The 19,450-nt window shown below is 43.9% G+C and overlaps 1 protein-coding gene and 1 long non-coding RNA gene across 21 annotated transcripts in view; one reads left to right on the forward strand and one right to left on the reverse strand.

Moving 5' to 3' along the window:
- The window catches only part of NEDD4L (NEDD4 like E3 ubiquitin protein ligase), a 342,466-nt gene that overhangs the window by 120,844 nt on the left and 202,172 nt on the right, over nt 1–19,450 (forward strand). For 2 of the 19 annotated variants that reach the window (XM_070275756.1, XM_070275768.1), the window contains exon 1: nt 15,833–16,224. The exons of 14 other annotated variants lie outside the window; for them this stretch is intronic. The gene's annotated coding sequence lies outside the window, so the exon portion shown is untranslated. Of the gene's footprint in view, nt 1–15,679; nt 16,225–18,227; nt 18,462–19,450 lie in introns of those variants that run through there. 3 more of the 19 variants (XM_070275761.1, XM_070275773.1, XM_070275766.1) reach the window with 3 other exon arrangements.
- Nucleotides 16,676–19,053, reverse strand: LOC138925423 (uncharacterized). Of its 2 annotated transcripts, none has more exons than XR_011441549.1 (3): nt 18,826–19,053; nt 18,128–18,600; nt 16,676–17,545 (listed from the first exon to the last, which is right to left on the reverse strand). It is a non-coding gene; the product is annotated as an uncharacterized lncRNA (long non-coding RNA). The 2 variants fall into 2 exon arrangements; XR_011441548.1 differs by having other exon boundaries at nt 17,955–18,600.

A 19,450-nucleotide genomic window follows, 5' to 3' on the forward strand; every position in this document is an offset into this window, starting at 1 on the left:
GAGTGAATAGTGGACGCTTTGCACGACATATGGTCTCTGAGATAGTGCAAACGCAGCCAGGACGACATATAACAAGTGGGCGTGGCTGTGTGCCAGTGGCCTTTGGGCTATAGTTTGCCAGCCCCTGAGAATGTGAGCTGTTGATTCTCTACAGCATATATATTTAGGACTGGGAGTGCCAGTAATTGTCTGGTCATGATTTCCAGATGAAACCATTTCATTGAGCTGCTGGTTGGTCAATGACAGACGGGAATTCGGCCAGTATTGACTTTTTGGGTGTGGGGGAGTCAGGTTCCTAGATAATGAATGCTTTTTATTTTTTTCCTTTCTCTTCAAGGGCAGCATGCTTAAAAGACAGCTTATGAAACTTTTTTGATATGCACTGCGAATTATAAAGTTGACAAATGAATACAACTGTAGAATGTTTTTGTCTTAGAGAAAGTGGTTCTCACTGCTTTGTATATAAATACACGAATAATAAAGATGAATTTATATTCATAAAAATACAGGCAGACATGTGAGTTAAATTAGTGGTGCAATTAAAATATGGCCTGTTTTCCCAACTGAATATTTCTTAGACTTATGACCTTAGTGTAAGTAATGTTTAATAAGGAATCTGCAATGTGTAACTCCCCAGTAAATTATTAAAAGAACCGGCATTCCAACTGTATACTGTCAAACAAGTGATATCAAATATGCCTTGCCTCTTAATGAGTGTGTGCTAACATTCCTTCCGGCACACAGAGGGGAGTGGGTAGTAAACAGCTTCAAGGGTTGTTTGCATTTCTATCCTTTGTTGTTATAGGTACATTATTGTGCTTTCCCTTTTGAAGAACTGATTATTGTTTCAAGTCACTGTTAATTTTACATACTCAAAATTAGGCATTCATAGTAGGAGAGTAGAGAAGCATTTGAAGGGAATACTATGTTTCAAGTTTGGGGGCAACTGGTTGAATAATCAAAATGGGTGAATCTTGGAGCCGGCCTAGTGGCATAGTGGTTAAGTTTGCATGCTCTGCTTCGGCAACCCAGGGTTCGTGGGTTTGGATCCCAGGCACGGACCTATGCACTGCTCATCTAGCTATGCTGTGGTGGCATCCCACATACAAAATAAAGGAAGCTGGGCACAGATGTTAGCCCAGGGCCGCTTTTCCTAAGCAAAAAAAAAAAAAGAAGAAAAAAAAGAAAGGCAACTCATAACTTTATCACAGTTTTATTCCTTTTAAAATTTTTTTGCTAGTGAAAAAATGATAGTGTTGGTTGTATATCCGCTCCCCCCCCCAGCCCCAGCCTTCTTCTGACTTGTAAACTCCTGGGAGTTCATTGTGAACAGTGGCTTTAATTTGGTTGAAGTGATTTTAAATGTTTTCTAGACAGTCTGGACAAAGAGTAATTTGCAAATTTATTTCCTCCAGAATGGCTTACTAGCTCCTTGTAGTGAGATTTCATTTTCTCTGTGTTGTTAGATTATGTAGTCAAGCCATCATGTCCGACAAATGAGATTGGAATGACTGGTGAGACCATGTAACTCAGGATCTTTTGTTTGCCCTCACACCGTTTCTTGAAGTAGAATGTCAAAATATTTGAAACTGTTGTTCCTCTGGAATGATCTGTCTCAGCTGGTGGCTCCACCCTTTATCTTGGCACCCAAGCTAGGGGCCCTGGGAGTTGTCCTTGGCCCTCTCATATCATCACCACCGCTGCTGCCTCCACCCCAGCCCCGGTGTTTGTGTGAAGGACTTCCCGAGTGGTGTTTGCACCTGCCCTCTTCTGTCCCTCCAAGAGATACAAAACAAAACGGTCTCGCTCAGACATAGACTGTATTCCGTTCTTGGCAAACCCCTCAGCCATCACTCATTGCCTTGGATTAAGGTCCTGGCTTCTTAACCTTGACTCGAATGCCCTTGGTGCAGTACTTGGACTTGGCCTCGACTCCTGGAGTGGCCATGCTCAGTCCTACGGCTGCCCTGAGAGGCCGCACTCGCCCTCCACCGTGCCCTTGCGCAGAAGGACTATCTTCCCCCTTTTGCACAACTGGCTTGTTTTCATCCATCACCACGCACCCTCGCTCCCCAGACTGCCCCCGACACCTTTCCCGGGCTCTGCGCCCACCTTGCCCTGGTCTTGGGGCCCTCGGACCTTCTCCCCCGCGCTCCGCTGTGGCCCCGCATTGGCCTCCGGCCACCACATCCCTCACTGCCGTCACCGCGCCCACCCCTGTGAGCGTGCTGGGCGAACCACTGGGTCTTCTTGCAAGCCCCTTGGCTCTCGGAGCCCTCCCTGCCACTAGGCTGAAGCTATTTCTCCTGCTTTTGTACTTCCCAAGTGATTTAGACATGCCTATATTTTCCTTACCCTCTCATGCATAATTTGTTTCTTTTATTGTTCTGCATGTATCTTTGACTCATTCTTTACAATATGCGTTATAAATTTTAATATAAAAATTCTACGAGCACATACCACATTATTTCTAGCTCCTTGCTACTTTGAAGGTACCACAAATGCCTTTAACTTGAAGAAATGCCTCACTCTTATCCCCTCTGTCCGTGTCAAGTTCACTGGGGGAGAGGAATTGTGCATGATTGCTGACTGTGCTGGCTTCAGGGACGCTCCTCCTGTGTGTGCCTGCTGAGCCGTACTGGGGAGTTAGAGCTCCCTCTGGTGGCCGGATCGTCAGGTGCGTGTTCCTTCTGGACTAAAAACGGTATTCAAATCTAATAATCCTTTGGAGTTGTTTTTAAAATTAATTCAAATCGTGTTTATTTTGGCAGGCATCTAAATCATTCTCAAATAGTGACAGTTATACAGAGGAAAGAAGGATTTTACTTTAAGCAATTCCTACTTTTTACATAGTTGGTTTTAAAGCCAACAATACATAGTGTTAAACTTTATTTCCCTCTTTTCCTTTCTTTGCCAAATAATTTTCTAAACTTGTAGAATCATCAAAAGAAAGTGCCATGAACTACAAAGGAATAATTAACTGATACTGAGAAGAAATTAAATTCTTCAAGTGAGGGGTACTATATTCCAGTGTGGTCCCATAGACAGAATGAATTAAAGCCTTTTTAATTTCATATATTTATGGGTCAGAACATCAACACTCTTTCAGTTTTTTTCTTATGAAAGGCACTTCCAGACTGACGTTCTTAACGTAGAAAAATAAATATTATTATAAATAATTGGCTACATCCATGCTAATTATGGGAAACAGGTATGGATCATCTTAAAAATATTTATATTTGGCTTTAAAATTAAAAAAAAAAATACCCTTTGCATTTGCATCTGAGGTTGTGGGAGTTTTTAGTACTCCAGAGAGGTTAGTGAAGCCCTCCATGACCCGAAAAACAGACTGAGAGAAGGTTAGAGAGGTTATTAAGTTTTTTTCTCATATCATCTCTTCCTTGTAACTAGATTTGTAATGATACCTGTAGACAGCATTACTTTTCAGATTTATGATGGTGACCCTCAAAGGACAAGAGCAGCAGCAATTTTTAATTTTTTTAATGCAAGATCGGCTAATTTTCTCTTGGGGACACTTGGAGTCATTTCGATAAAATTCTGTTGGGGGCAAGGGCAGGAGTCCTAAGTGTCCGCAGGCAGTGCACCTAAGTGGATGTGTGACAGCACAGGACTTAAACAGAGTGAGGGGGTGGCTCAGACGCACACAGAGGACACTGCCTTGGGTCATTTATCTACTCATCTTGCAATAGTGTTCTTCCCTCCCTTTCCCATTTCTTAATGTCTACAAATACTGACACAAAACAAAAACAAGAGGAAAGCTGTGAATGCTTTCCCGGGGAGGTAGAAAAATTGGGGAGGCACTAGGGAGAATTTTGAGGGAGAAAAATGTTTGTTGGTTTGAAAGAGTAAAAGTTTCTTTTCAGTTGAAGACATTAGAGTTCTCCTCAGGGCTGTTAAGACTATTCTCATGAGATGATGTTTTTGTGTGCCAGCCCCTGATCATGCCAAAACACTGTATAAACGCAGAGTCTTATTGTTTATTTTCTCTAGACGTTTCTCCCTGCAAAAAGCCAGCCTCGAAAGCTAACAGATGAGTAAACAAATCTTAAAACCATCTCAGCTGAGGAGAAAATGCTGTTGACGTGGAATGGTACTTCTTTACCACCTTAGGGATAGAGAGCTCGAGAAGTGTGCTGGGGGCTCCGGAGGCTCAGAGAGGGGTTCTGCAGTGACGGGGTGTGAACTGGTTGTCACAGGAGACACCTCATCACCATGGTTCGCAGCCTCGCTCCGCTTTCCCTCAAGCCTTCCTCCTGCTTCCTTTTATCCTCTTGGGCATTTGTGGTAAATCTGAGGCTTTATTTGCAGACGGTACTAAATGGAGAGTGTCCCTAATAACAGTGATGATGGCAAAATCAATGTTGCTGTGCCTGATGAGGTTGTAAATACTGTAAGCAGGGCCTAAAATTAGATTGAGATAATAACATACGTATTAAAGAAAATAGTTTAGAGTCCATTGAACAGAGAGAGGGATCAATTCTGTTCCTTCTTTCCCCCAGAAAAGAAGCCCAGCCGTGCTAATGGGCAGCACATCCTAGTGTTCCAGGATGATAATGAGAAAGGCTGACGTGGGATGTGTGTTCATTTACTTTTAAATTTACATATTTAAGTGACATAGAAAATGAGGCATGTTTATTGTGGAAATCTCAGTGGATGTGTATGAGGCAGGAAATTAAAGACCCTTTTGGCCCTCCAGCCCAGGCCTGCTGAGATAGATGTTTTGAGCAAAGCCCTCCAGATCTTTTCTGTGTCTGTGTGTGTGTGTATTGGGGGGCAAGAGAATCACACTGCACAGTCTTACTGTTTTTTTGAGGACAATTAGCCCTGAGCTAACATCTGCTGCCAATCCTCCTCTTTTTGCTGAGAAAGACTGGCCCTGAGCTAACAGCTGTCCCTGTCTTCCTCTGCTTTGTATGTGGGACGCCTGCCACAGCATGGCTTGACAAGCAGTGCTTCAGTCCGCACCCGGGATCCGAACCGGTGAACCCTGGGCTGCCGTAGTGGAACGTGCGAACTTAACTGCAGCACTGTTGGCCAGCCCGTCAATTTTACTGTTTTTAACTCCACGATATGTTGTGGAAACGTTTCCGGGTCATCACGCGTATCTCTATCTTTGTCTTTTCTGGGGCCAAGTAGAGTTTGGGAATGCTCAAAAGCCACTGTGTTGAAGGGCAGATCACCATCCCTTTAGGTCCAGAGCAGCCAGGACTTGGCTTGAACATGACCTCCTAGTTCGGCCGGAAGTGACAGCACTGGCCCTTACTGTTGCTGCAGCTGGACACTTGTGGTTTGGACCTTGATTTTTCAGATATTTTTTGAGCCCCTGAAATGTTCCAGGTACTGCAGAAGGCAGTGGGCAGGGAGGGAACTCAGGCTGGGTCCCTCCCGCTCAGAGCTTAAATTCTGCACCCCCTTCATCTTCTAAGCCTTGGCCAACTGCAGAGGAAGCCACCTTGAAAGATGCTGGCCACCCTACTCTGTGGTCCCCTGCCTTGGGAGACCTGGCTGGAGGAATCTTTCCTCCCCGTGACTTGGGTTGGTACTGGTTATAAATAATGCTCCAAATGGAGGTTGCCTATACCGTGCTGGCCATCTTTGGGGTGAACATTTGCCCAGAGAACTGTGCTTATGTTGGGACTTAGAGCATTTCTTAGCTGGGAATTCAAAGGCTGGATCATCCTTCATCATGCTCTCTACATAGGATGAACACTGTCACCTGCACCCTGAGCCACAGCATCTCACCCTGCAGTGTCCCCTCCTTGGAGAGTGCTCTTACTGTAATATCTTATTTAGTTGCCTGAATGTTCATTTTAAAGCTCTGTCCTGGACCCGTGGGCCTGTTATCTACAGCTGACTGTTTCTTGCCACTTGTGGGTATCATTTAACATTGCTTCATTAGATGTGATTTCCTTAAGTTTTACCTGGCCCACTATAAGTTTGCAAGAACTTTTTTTAACCTAAAAATTTCAAGTAGAACATGATTAATTGTGAGTCATTAAAAGAAATTTAACTTCTACTCTCTTCAATTACAGAAAAAAAAAATTAGTTATAAAAGAAGCAACAGCTCCCTAAAGGAAGTAGGCTTGTGGATGTGGCCTTTAGGATTGACTCTGTGGGTAGGAGGGATGTTTAGAAGGAGAGTAGGTGTGTCTGGCTCTGGTGTCACCGTTCTCTTAGGAAGTGCCGTATTTTGTGGAGTTGCGTCTTGTGGGAGGAAGGCTCTGAGGTCGTGTGCTGGGCTGTCCTCGCATGGCTGGCTCTCCTGCTCCTGTTTTCTACCAGCAGCTTTCTCGGGGGTGGTTTTGAATGTGGGGCCGAGGCCTTGCTGGAGATGCTGTGGGGATAATCCCAGAGGCCTTGTTGGGCGTGTGGGATGATGACTCACAGAAGTTTTTGAGAGGAGCTGGGTCAAGTTTTAAAAGTTCTTTAAAGGATTAGCTTAGTGTATTCCAGCAATGTTTGTTCGTGGACTCTTTTTTGGGGGTACTACAAGGTGTTCTTTTTCTAAGCCCTGCTCACCCTTCTCCTGCAGTAGGAGCCACGCCCTGCTAGGGAGAGAGGGTTGGGCCAGGTTTGCTTACAGCTTAGTTAGCATCAGGAAAGTCTGCTCTTAGTGCTGGTCCTGTTCCCAGGGTGCGTGTCCTTGTATTAGAGGGCACTGCGAGTGTGCGCTCAGCAAGGGGCGCGAGCTCGTGCTAGTGCCGCAGGAATGAGGGGAGACCCCGATTGTGGGAGGACCCTGCGGGTGAGCCGGCTCGGATCCACGGCCCAGGTTCGGCTCTTCCCTCTTAAGTTTCTTCTGCGGGCTTTCTTGTTCACAAGCATTGCTGGAAACAGATTTCAAAAGGAATGGTACCTTTCCCACAACAAATACGTTAAAACTAACAATGTTCACAAGCCTTACGAATTTTTTTTAAAAAAGAGAGGTTTGGAGTAGTTTCATCTCAATAACAAAAAATTAGAGAAGCTATGAATGACCAGACTGATGACTACGTCTCCAAAAAGTATGCAAAAATATACCATAAAGTTTTAAGAAAGACAGACTGGGGAAAATATTGCCAATTTCTATCACAGAGAAAGAGCTGATTTTCTTAATTTATAATGATCCTACAGATCAATAAAAAACCCAATAACTTGATTGAAACACGATCGGCAGGGAGTACAAATGGACACTTCAGAGAAAAGGGAATACCAGTGACAATTAAACACACCGAGGTGGGTAGCTTCACTTCTAATAAAAGAAATAGTGACTCCAATGCAAATGAAATTCCGTTTAAACTATCATGTTGTGAGAATTTAAAGCACAATATTGATGAGTGTGAGGAGATGGCTACCCCTTAACCTGTTGTTGGGGCGCCTGTAAGTACAGCCTCTAGCACTTTGGAGATATTTATTGAAATGACAAATGTCTACTTAGAACCAGCACTCCCAATTCTGTCAGTTTATCCAAAAGATGCACTTGTGTGAAGTGACGGGTTTGCAAAATATGCATTCCCTTGTTGCTACAGTCACGCAAGATTAGAAATAGCAGGGGTATCCTTTAAAAAGCAGCTGAATCCTGTGCTGGGACAATCAGCATCAGCTCTGCTCGCGCGCCCTCTCCCCTCTGCCAGTTTTATTCTCAGCCAGGTTTTCTCTATGGGTGGCAGCTCTGGGCTTACATTTATAGCAGAGAGAGAAGGGCTCCTGCAAAGTTTAGGGCTTGCCTTGTGTTGGGTAACCCCTGACCTGCAAGCAGGGGAATGGAATGTTCTGTAAGTTGACCTGTAGTGGAGTAAATCACTCATTTATGTTAACAACCATCTCACACCCCCTCCTGTCTTCATTCTTCTTTATGTTCCCAGTAGATCTCGCTGTCTCTTATTATCATCACTTACAGATGAAGCAACAGAGCCTAGACCTTCTGTATTTTGAGACATTGTAGTTTTATACATTATGATTAAATCATAATCACCACATCAGTGTTATGAAGTAGAAATTATTATTTGCATTTTCCGGATGAGAAAAACTGAGGATCAGAAAGGATAAGCAACTTGCCTAAAGTCACAGCAGGGAAGTGGCAGACCCAGGTTGGCTTGCACAGACTCTGCTCTCATCCTCGCTGCCTGAGAAGCACCTGGGGAGCCCTGGCCCCACCTCCACACAGTCTGAGTCCGCTGGTCTGGGGTGAGGGCTGGGCATCTGTGTCTGCAGCTCCCCCAGGCGATTGGAATGAGCAGCCGGAGCTGGGAACCACTGATCTGAACCAGCAGTAAATGATGAAGTTCACTGATGATGCTGACGTGGTAAAGGGCTTAGATGTCTGGTGCCCTGCTTCCCGGCTGAGAATTCCTGTGCACGCTGTCACTGTTGGGCCTGTCATTATGCAAGAAAGTAATCTCTGAGATAAGTAATAGGTGCCTGGAAGGAATGTAAGTAGCAGACAGTGGATGGGACCCCTGAGCAGGAAGGACTGGGCGTAGTGCCTAGCGCCTTGAGGGTTCTAGAAAGAATTTGCTTCCCTGTCTCTGTGGCTCATGGTCTTTGTCGGTCGGCAGTTGTCAACTTCATGTGATGTGGCTCTAGATGTGCCTGGGGAACCCGGAGGAACTTTGTGACTATTTGAGATTTGTTCTCATCTTCTGGGCATTGGCATTCTGCACTCATTTCTGGAAAAGTTGTTCAACCAGATTGGGGGTGGGGGTGGTGGAGGAAAGGAGGACAAGGAGCTCAGGGAGACGTGCAGCTTCTGGATGGGAAATCAGCAGAGAGAGACCCTGGGATTGGGGTGGGGACTGGCGAAGAATGATGAGGAAGGAAAAAGACTTTCTTTAGGGTTCTTGTAAATCAGAGGAGGGACAAAGAAGAAATCTAAAATTTAAAAACTACATGATTAGGATTCAGTTCAGTAAAGCTTCATTACATATAAACATTTTAGCTCATGTTTTCGGTAGTGCATGAATGAAGGAAAAGCAGGACTCTTTTTGTTTTCCTGCACACATATTACTGAGATTTTTGTGTTTTCTTAAGTACATTTTAAGATTAATTATGAAAATCAAATTACTAGACACTTGATAGAAATGTACGTTAGTAACATTCAAAGATGATGAAATGCTCCATTTCCTTTTCTCATGAAAAATGAAGCAGACAGAACTTATAGTCTGAAAGCAAATATGGAAATCACATTAAAAATAGAAAACCCTCACCACCATCTCCCGCTGCATTTCATTTCTTTGGTCTGAGTTCACAGTAGAGAGGATATGAACATACTGCTACCTCAGGGCAGCCACGTTGCTTCTTTCTAAAGTGTTGAGTATGTGGGTGAGGCCTATTTTATCTCTTCTCTCCAGTTTTGTTACTTGGCTTCCATTTAACCCAGAAAGAATGTCGTGGTAGGGACTTAAGATATATTTTGAGAGATAAAAGAAGGGAGTTTGGAGGTGAGCCAGATAGTGTTCGAAATGTAAAGAATGTGGGGCAAAGAGGGTGTGTGGGCCAAGGTCTCAGGGTCCTGCGGGGGTCCAGCCGAGGCCAGGACCTGCATCTGATGTGCAGGCTAACGCAGGGGACACACATTATTTTCTCCTTTCATCAGACAAGTCTTCACCTAACCTACTGGGGAAAAACAGATATAAGTCAAAATGTACTTACAGAACTTGAGCTAAAAGAGACCCAAGAACCAGCGGTTCTGAAGCCTGACTGTGGCTCAGAATCACATGGGGAGCTTCACAAATACATTGGTGCCAGGACTTACTCCCGAGATTCCTTCAGTTGGCCTCAGGTTGCAGGTAGAGCCAGGTAGAGGCAGGATGAGGGCTTGAGCCTCCTGACTCTGGCCGGCTCTGCAGTCCAGTGACCCATGGGACGCAGTGCATCTAGCCCCAGCGCCCTCTCCAGCACTGTGTTGCTCAGGTCCCATAGTCTCTGCTCTTGACCTTCCAAACGACATCACACTTGTGGGCAGGTCTCTGCACAAGCCTGCCAGCTTCTAACACCTCCTTTCGAATAATGGAAGTTATGTAAATCTGTATTAGGCCCGTACTGTAGAGAAGACTGGCTCTTTTCACAAGTAACCCTCATTTATTAGTCTTGCAAATGGGTTAACTCATTCATTGTCTTTCTAATGAAAATGGTTGTATAGCCTAATATTCTTCCGGTCTGTCTGTCTGGCAAGAAAGAAGCAGAGAGTTGCTTCTCAGCTCTGTTTGCCTGTATCAGAAACTAAGCTGTGACCTCCTCTCCCAGCCCCTTTCATCACGCGGCAGGGCTCTGAACAAAAGATGCTTCTTCCACCTGTCCAGGGCGCCAGGCAAAGCAAAGGCTGCCCTCCCCGGGCTTTTGTGGCCTCTAGCAGCTCAGAAAGCCTTTATTTTCCTCTGATATTTACTCAACACCTGACACCTCCTGGGAATCTTTAAAATTGTTCTCTCGAAAGAAATCATTCTGCCTCAGGTGCCTATTTTTAGACTTCATAAAGCCCACGCTAGATTTTTGCTGCCTTTCTATCTGTTAAGCCTGCTGTTTGAAAGGCAACGGGATCTTTTGTCTTTAAAAGTTCAACACCCTCAGGCTAGTTCTCCGCCTGGCCCTGGAATGCTCTGGGGTATCTCTTCCCTCATTCTGACCAAAACCAAAACCACAGGTAATGACCTTCACAGCAGAGTATTTGAAATAATACAAATAATGAAGAAAGCGACTTCAAAACAATGAACCTCGACTTGAAATGAGTATGGGTTGGTACCTCTTAGAACTCCTGATCGTGCCCTGGGCATACTTCACCTGTTCAGCTGGGCTGGCTTTAGCTGTGGGCTCTCCAGTCTGCTGTGCAAGTTCAGGATGGTTACTGGCTTAAAGAGTTAGCTATCAAGTTCAGTAATGACCTGTGTAAAGCAGGAGTAAGGTGCTGAGGTGGGGCCTTGACCGCATCTCCGGCCCAGGGTAATCTCCTTTTGGCCCAGGGGTTTTGACTTTTTCCTTCACATGAATCCGTAGATTATAACTAATGGCAACGGTATGGCTTTCAAGGCAGTGACAATCAGAGTGAATTAAACCTGGAACCTAAAGGCAGTGGGAGAGGCGGTTGTGTATCTTCTCTCTTCCTCGCCTTTCCTTCCATTTCCCACTTTCTCCCCCATCCTTGCTTTCTCCCTCCCTCTCTCCATGTGAGGGCCACGCAGGGAACTCAAGTATCTTTATTTTGTATTTCTTATTGGATAAAAGTTTTAGATTCATCTTCTTAAATTTGAACTAGGTCAATTGAATATTTTATATGGAATTCTCTAAAAAAAATCTTAACTCCAATAAAAGCAAACCAAGCGTTGCTTTAGACAATTTTTTTTTAAATGGAGAAAAAAAGGATATACATACATAGAAGAAATTGGAAAAGGTGCACAACAAAATATTGACGCTATATCAGGGTGGCTGGGTTATCAGTTATTTTTGCTTTTTGTATTTTCTAAGTTTTCTTCAATAGGTATATTGTTTAATGTTAGCAAATATATAGAATAATGTGCATACCTGATGATCTAGCTAAAATCCTTCAAAGGAACTCATCCTAAGGAATAGTGAAGAATGTATTCTATCCTTATATATCCAAAGAATTAGCTATGAGTATGAAACATTGTTTATCATAATGAGGAGTTAAAACAACCTAATAGTTGTGGTGTATCTCTACAATGGAATAGTGTGAAGCTGTCAAAAATGATGTTGTAGATAAATAGTGCTATGGGAACATTTTATAACATACAGTTAAAAAGCAAGTTACAGATCTGTTTGTATAATTTGACCCCATCTTTTTGTAAGAAACATATACAGAAATACAGAAGAAGATCTGAAAGGGTATTCATAACGCTAATGTGTTAGTAATGTTATCTCAGAGAAGGGGATTCCTGGGTGTTCATTTTCTTCTTTCGCCTCAGTGTGTGTGTGTGTGTGTGTGTGTGATGTATAATTTTCCTGTAAGGAATCTATATTGTTTTCGTAAAAATTAGAAAGCTTTATTTCAGTTTTAGAAAACAAGATTGCCTGTTTGAGTGAGAACCCCTGATTTAACCTCATAGTAGGCCTCTTACCTCCATTGTTTAAATCCATCTTCTTCTTCAAGAGATTAAAGTAATGATAAAAAAGAGCTGAAAGTGACAAACTGCTGAAAGGACTATTGATCATTGTAATGGCTGAGATTTCTAATTGCCATTTATATCAATGAATAGTTTTCTCTTTTTCTGATGTGTTTGGGTTTTTAATAGCAGAGACGGCAGTGCTGTTGACTACACTTTATTGAAGATTAGAAGCTTAATCTTTATAATGGGAAGCTAAAAAATGAAGCTTGTTCAGAATGGTGTTAGAGTAAGTGCAGCTCTGAGCCCAAGGGCCTGGGGATGGTGGCCGCTATTTCAGAATTCAGAAGCTGTTTCTGTGTTTATTTGGGTTTTGCAGCTGAGTTTCCTGGGCTGAGGCTGTCAGAAGGCTGGCTCCAAGATAATTGGTAAATTGCTAAGGAAGACGCTGGCCTTACTCTGTAGCAGCTTGAAGTTTTATTGGTGAGATAGGCTCATTACAAAACAGTTTAAGTTTACAGATTAAGGTAGAGCTTGGTGTATAACGAAAGTGTTCAATTGTGTCCACAGATGACAAACGTTGAAGACTTCAGAAAAATAAGACCCAGATGGATAGTGAGAGGCAGGCCTTGACAAGCCCTTCCATCCCGGAAACCCCAGTGCCAACATAGTACTTGGCACATGGGAGGAGCTTGATAAATACTTGCTGAATGAGATAGCATCTGGGTTCCTTAAATACATGAGCCTCGGTTATGAAACTGCAGGATGAGGCACTGAACTTGACATCTGGGCCTTTTGAGACCAAGAGATTAAGTGAATGGTTCAAGTTCATAAATGATTCCGATTCTTAACCTTACTGACTGCGTGTAAGGTGCACCATTGATTTAATAACAAGAGGAGAAAATGGCAGGCGAGTTCCTTTATGACTTTCTTAGGAGAGGCTTGCTGATTTCCGAAAGGTTAAGATGTTAAGTTGCCTTAAATCAACCAAAGAAGGCAGTTAATAGCCTCATTAGGGTTAGTTCTCAGGTCTCCTGACTCCTGGCTTATCCAGTTTAGTGATTCATATTAGCCCTTTGACAGTTTACTGCTCACTTTAATGTTTGCTAGGCTGCCTTGATGGGCTTTGAAATGTCTCCACGGTTTGTTTCCTGCCTAGCCAAACACAAACAGGAGAACTTTCTGTTGGGTTGGTTGGTGGGGATGTGGCTCTCGGGTACTGTATCTGTCTTTCGGTGGAGTTCAGCAACCATCTCTTCCCGTGGAAAGGTGCTGTGCTGGGAGCTGCAGAACACAGAGTTTTGGGCCTCCGGGAATTTCTCATCAGTTGCTAATTTGAGCTCAGCCTGGCCCTTGAACATGGGCCATAGATTTCCAGATGTTGTAGAAAAAGATCCTTTAAGGTATAGAGTTGTCTTTCAGTCTGCTTACTTATTTTCTAATTGTTTTCAAGAATCAATATCCGACTTGGATACTGTCATGTTCCAACACAACACAGCCTGTGTGGCCTTGAGGGTGTGCACGTGATGGTTCCAGAGGTGTTTAAAGTGACTCAGAAGAAAGCCGGTGTGGGGGGAGGAGTCACGTGTGGACGGTGTTTCTTGATATAACTATTTTATGTATGATCTTTGAGCTATTTCATATGAGGGTACATCTGATTGGAAGACAGAATGTATTAAAATTTACCTCTTGAATTAGTCTAGTATAAAATGAAACTAAGTGTCAGGTACTTAATTTTATAACTATTGCAAATAACATATTGGGGGTAATATGGGTAAAAAGGGCAGGAAATTTTACCTAGTATAAAGTCCTGAAAATTCTTATCTTCCTTTGTAACTAAAAGAGGCATCTTGTATTATACTGCAAACAGATGCTGCTACTACGTGGAGAGAGATTTGCCAGCTGTGGCACAGCTGGTCACCCAGGCCTTTTTACAGTTGCCTGTAAAACCCGTATGTATTGTCTTTTCCGTAGTACTTTCTTAGCAATCACTAGTATCATTTAGAGATTATCCCAGTGGCACCACTTAAAGGTGACATTTTCAATTTCTTCTTTCTCCATGGCCCTCAGTTCCTTTGGCAAATTTTCCCTAAGATTATATGCTTTTGAGAGCCTCCTGGACCTAAATAGATTCGCTAGGGATTGAGCAAGGTTTTGGAGGTGTGAAGTGGTTAGGAGAATTTCTTCAAATGTTACCTTATTAGTAGCTCTTTGTTTGTGACTTGATTTCCAGCATGTTCTCTACTCTAGCTTGCACAGAACAACTTCCCTGAACCCACCCAAGTCTTGCTCACTGGCCGGGGTCCAGTCAAAGGCTGTTTTTCGTATGTCCTGGGTCTTCAGCTAGTCTCTTCACTTGGTAGAGATGCCAGCCTCATATTTTCCATTAGAATTTGGCTCTTGGCTGTTACATTTTGGGAAGATACTGGCTCTTTGTTTCTCTTTTCTCTGTCTGTCTGGGGAATTTCATTTTTTGCAACCAAATCACCGGATGTTGAATGGGGGAACAAGGTAATAGCAAAGAACAGAACTTCTTTCCTCCCTCTTGTAGTTAGTGGTCTGATCAGAAGTCTGAGGGAAAGAAGGAAGGTTGGGAAGATGATTTGGTGGAGAAGAACAAAGATTGTCCTTGAGCAGCCAAACCAGCTGTCAGAAAGTTAATGTAACGAAGCAGGAATTCCAAGGTGCTGCCTCTGGGAGAATGGATTGAAGATGGTGTGGGGTTCATGACTGCAATGTGCAAGAGCCACCACCAGATGGTGATGGTGGCTTCTTGGCCCAGTGGGACTCGGCCTCCCCCTCCCATTAAAGTCTCTATCAGCATAGCCATTGTCGTTCATATCGAGTGGTATTATAAGTAACCTGTGAATTCCATTTTAAGAAATAATTGCCTTTTAAAAGGAAGCATTAAAGAAAAAGACCCACAGGCTCAAGTAAGAGCCTATTTTCCTCAACACTCGCGGCTCTTAAAAGGGGGCATGGTCTTGGCCTTGAAGTGTAGTAGTAAGTTACAGGGAATTTGGGGCAGAAACCTCGCTCTAACTTGGGCTGCAACTTGGTGTTCCTGGCAGGGTTTGGGCCTAGGGGCCATATGATCTGTCATTGTTGTATGCCAAATGAATTTTTTAGATTGGCATAAATACATCTCTAACCTGTTGGAGACATTGGTTAAAATACAGTGGGAGGAACATCTTGCTGTTGGATGTGCATTGGATCAGTTTTTAAGGTGAGGGAAGGTGAAAGGAGTGGCTGTAGTTGATTTAGGACTGAATTGTTAGAGCCACAAGCTACTGGAGGCTCAGTGAACATCCAGGGGCCGAGACCCGTTGGCCTGCGGGACTGCTGGCCTCTCCATGGTTCCTCACAACAGTCCACGAAGGAGGTAGGTTTCAAGGCTCTCTTTCTACCGATGAGGAAGCCAGAGGTGGGAGAGGTCAAGAAACTTGCCCAGTGTCCCCCAGCTAGCTAGTTTCGTGTGATGAAAATATATGCTCATTCCATATCCTTGAGAACAACCGAGCAATTATTTAACCAATAGTATTCAGAGAGCTTTCTTCATTTCCTTGACTCACCTTCCTTTCAACACTGGCATGAACATCTAGGAAAAAAGGTTAATTAAAACATTTCCGGGGTCACCTGGGCCCAGCCAGGTGTATGCACTTCTCAGGTTAAGTTGGCTTTAACTTTCCTGATGTTGTTTTGCTGTGGGGGAAGTGTTGTGGGGCTGTGCTTTGAATTGTTTTTGTCCCTTGAATCCACAAAGTTCCCCTGTAGTCATTGCTTCTGCTGCCTATGATGAGCTGCTTCCCTCTTCCTTACGTTTGAAATTGCTCCCGATTTGAGGGAGGCAGGCAGCCGCAGCAGCATCCAGCCCAGACAGGCTTCAGCACAGCACCAGCCGGTACAGCTTGAGGGTGTCTGGGGTGGGTGGCTCTCAGCTGGGCCCTACCTGGGCGGGGGAGTTGCGGGGGAGCCCTCCCCTCCACGCGCCTCCCGCGGAGCACAGCACCTCCTGCTCCAGGCTGTTGATCACCTGTCAACAGAGGGAACTGGCAGAGACCAGGATTTCTCCTCCCTGCTGCTGTCGTTAGGGGAACAGACAACCGTCTGCATCCAGACCAGCCTGTCTCTCTCCCCTTTAAAACGGGGTCTTCCTGCCTGGAATTTGGTAAGTGCCAGGAAAGATTCCGTTTTCCTTGGTTAATATCAAGGGAATGTACTCTTATAAATGGATCCATTAGCTTTAATCTGAATGTGCCAGAATTTGGGGAATTGCTTTCTCTCTCTTTCCCTCTCCTTCCTCCCTCCCTCCTTTCCTTCCTTATCTATTAAACGTTTTTTGCATGCTTCAAAAATCAAAATGTATACAGTGAAAATTTTTAATTTATGTGCTTAACCTCTGTCATCTTGTTTGAAACCTATTTTTTTCAGTGCACTGGAAAATTATTACACAGATATTGCTCTGGTGCCTTTCCCCCCTCTTTTGAATAAATATCTGTATTTGTCATCACTGTGTTCCTGAAATGTCCAAAATAGACACAGCGAAGGGGTCTGTTGTGCAGAGTTCTGAAACTTGGTATAAAACCCTAGGTGAAATGAGGACAGATCTTTTATTTAAATTTTTTCTTTTTATCCTTGTATGTTAAGCTCAATTTAAAGCATAGCGAATGCCATCAGCTAGGTGCGGGTGGGACAGGTGCATCTCTTTACTGCTGCCGCTTTGTCTCCTGGGACACAAACACCGTCCTCATTTGTTTCCTAGCCCTTACAGGAAATGCCTGTGGATGAGTCACGTGACTCCTAACTTTAGTTTTCACTTGCGTTCACACAGATTAAAGGGTTTTGCTCTTATATGGATATTCAGATATGAACTTTTTAAAATTGTAAATGAGGTACCTCGTAATTAGGTCATTATTCATTGTCTTTTCCCCACATCCCTCAGCCTCCAAACATATAAACTTATATGGGAAAATAAAACTGGTACTTATATTTTCTTGACTCTATGTTAAGAGTGCTCGTGTTAAATGTCATAAAAAATACATACAGAAATTAATCTCCAGGAATCTATTGTCTTTCCCTTTGAGGTTAATCTCACTAGTCAGAATTAGTGCGGTTCCACTTTTCTTTCTTTTGCTTTGATCACAAATAATGCTTTATGGCAAACAGATAATTGGAGGGAAATTGGATTATGTAATACTGGAATGGAACACCAGGGCCGTACTTGCTCTTTTGGGGTGAGTCTATAAACGAGGAGAAAGTCTCGGGCTGCCTTAGACAAAGGGTGATGGAGGGGCTCGTGCTGGTTTTTATGAGCTGTGAGGGGAGGAACCCCGAGCTTGTGCAGCATCTTGAAGCATGTCAGGAAGAACACTTGTCAGCTATCTTCAAAACCGTGGCTGTTTGTAATGTGTGAAATTGAACTTCTGACCCTATTTGCTGGAGGGCGACTCCTTGTTTTGCTTGAGAGTCAAGTGGCGTTGGGTCCCTGGCTGTGGGAGAAACAGCAAAGCAGCCTGATGAATAGGGAAATGCCGTCCTTCTTGTGTGACTCGAAATTGTAGAGTCTAAACTATCACCTTAAAAGGAGACGTTTCCTCTCAAAAATGGAAAACTGGAGACACAAACTCCTCAGACTTTACCTGTCTACAGTTCCTTACCTGTAAACTCCTTTGCATGTGAGGTGACAGTTACACCTCATAAGGGATAAGGAAGAACAGAAAGTAAACCCTAGACCATTACCTGCAGCTATGGGTGGAGAACAGCTGGGGAAGAAAAGAAAGAAATGCCCACCCCCCCTAAGACGCCCCTGTTTGGTTCTGCTCCTTCTGTCCCATTTTGGTGTCCTTCTCCTGAAATGACCCAAGCTGTGTGTTTGGCAACAAGAGGCTGCTGTTTTACCTAAATGCGTTTTTTTTAGCTCGTGAACTCTCATCCCTTGCCAAGGTGCCTGGTTAATGATCTTTAATGTAAATGATTCTCTGCCATGATTAACGTTTAGCTTGGTTAGTACCCCATGGGTCGAACTCCGTGGTCCTCCCGTGCGATCTATTCTTTGCCAGCCGTCTGCCCACCTGTAGGAACTGGGCATAGCCAGTTCTCTCTTTATGTGTGCTCTTTCCCTCAGGGGGAATTTGGCATGAGCCAGATGAGGTGGAACCAGAGATACTGAGCAGAAGGGAGCAGCTGCAGAGTGCCTTGTGTGGTGATCAGGCTCCTGAAATCCAGAGACGACCTAGTGAATCTTTCCAAGGAGCCTGCTTTAGGGAGGGAGGGAGGGCTGCTGGTTCGAGTTCTGTCCAGGTGGTGGTGATGCTGCGTGATCAGCATCTCCCCACCGCAGGTGCTGACTCCTTGGGTCTCTTTAAGCTGCCTTGGCAGCCATCTGCTCTCCTCACCATCTTGCTGGTAGGACACCCTTTGGCATCACTCCATGAAGGGAAGAGGCGTTTGGGTGGCCTTGCAGCTCATAGGGCAGGTGGAGTTAGTCATTTTCTTCTGACCTAAATATGTTGTGGTTGTGACTTCTACCTATTCATACTGACACCTAAAAGAAAAGATAAGAAATAGCTTTCGTAGCTACAACAATGGGAAATATCCTTTTTTAAATTATTTTAAGAAACAACTTTTAAAACCAGATTTTAAAAATCCTATGGTACCAACCCATAATCTCTCAGGTTTCCCTTCCTCTCCACGCCACCCCCAAGTTAAGCACCGAGTGACATATAAGAAACCTCGGGACATTAGCCTAAAGTATTTGTAAGGCGCATACTTCCGTTAGGTCTTTCCTCTTTCCCTGGTCTTCATTTTATCCTAGGGAGTGAGGTCTGTTTTCATGCTGGTGGCAAAATGATCTTGGGCAGTGTGCCTGTGGTCTTCTGAAGTGGTATGTGGGTGGGTTGGGTGGCACCCAGTGGTCATGAGTTGTCCATTTGGCCTCTTTCCCAGACCAACTTCTGCCTTATGCTTGGTTGGTTTGGCTGCTGGTTGTAGAATGTTTACTTTAGAATCTTGGGAAGGAAAAGGTTAAGAATGATTTCTAACCCAAATTCCTTGTTTCTAGGGAATTATCAAATCTATGCATTCTATTTATTTATTGTTTTAAAAAGTACTAACTCCTAATAGCTGAGGGGATTACTTCTTGCTTCTTTGGTCATCCACAGTGATTATATTTTCAGGCAAATACTGGTTTATATGGTCTAATAAAAGATTTTTTTTAAGTTATTTCATTCACATTGAAATCTTACATTGATACTGAAGTCATATAATATGTATTTATGCATAGCATGAATTGCTTTAAGGCAGTGGTTGTCACCCAGGGATGACTCTTGCCCCCTCCCTCCCAGGGAACATCCGGCTATGCCTGGAGACACTTCTGACTGTCCTTTCATGGATGC

Source organism: Equus caballus, chromosome 8 (assembly GCF_041296265.1).
Source record: "Equus caballus isolate H_3958 breed thoroughbred chromosome 8, TB-T2T, whole genome shotgun sequence".
NCBI lineage: Eukaryota > Metazoa > Chordata > Mammalia > Perissodactyla > Equidae > Equus > Equus caballus.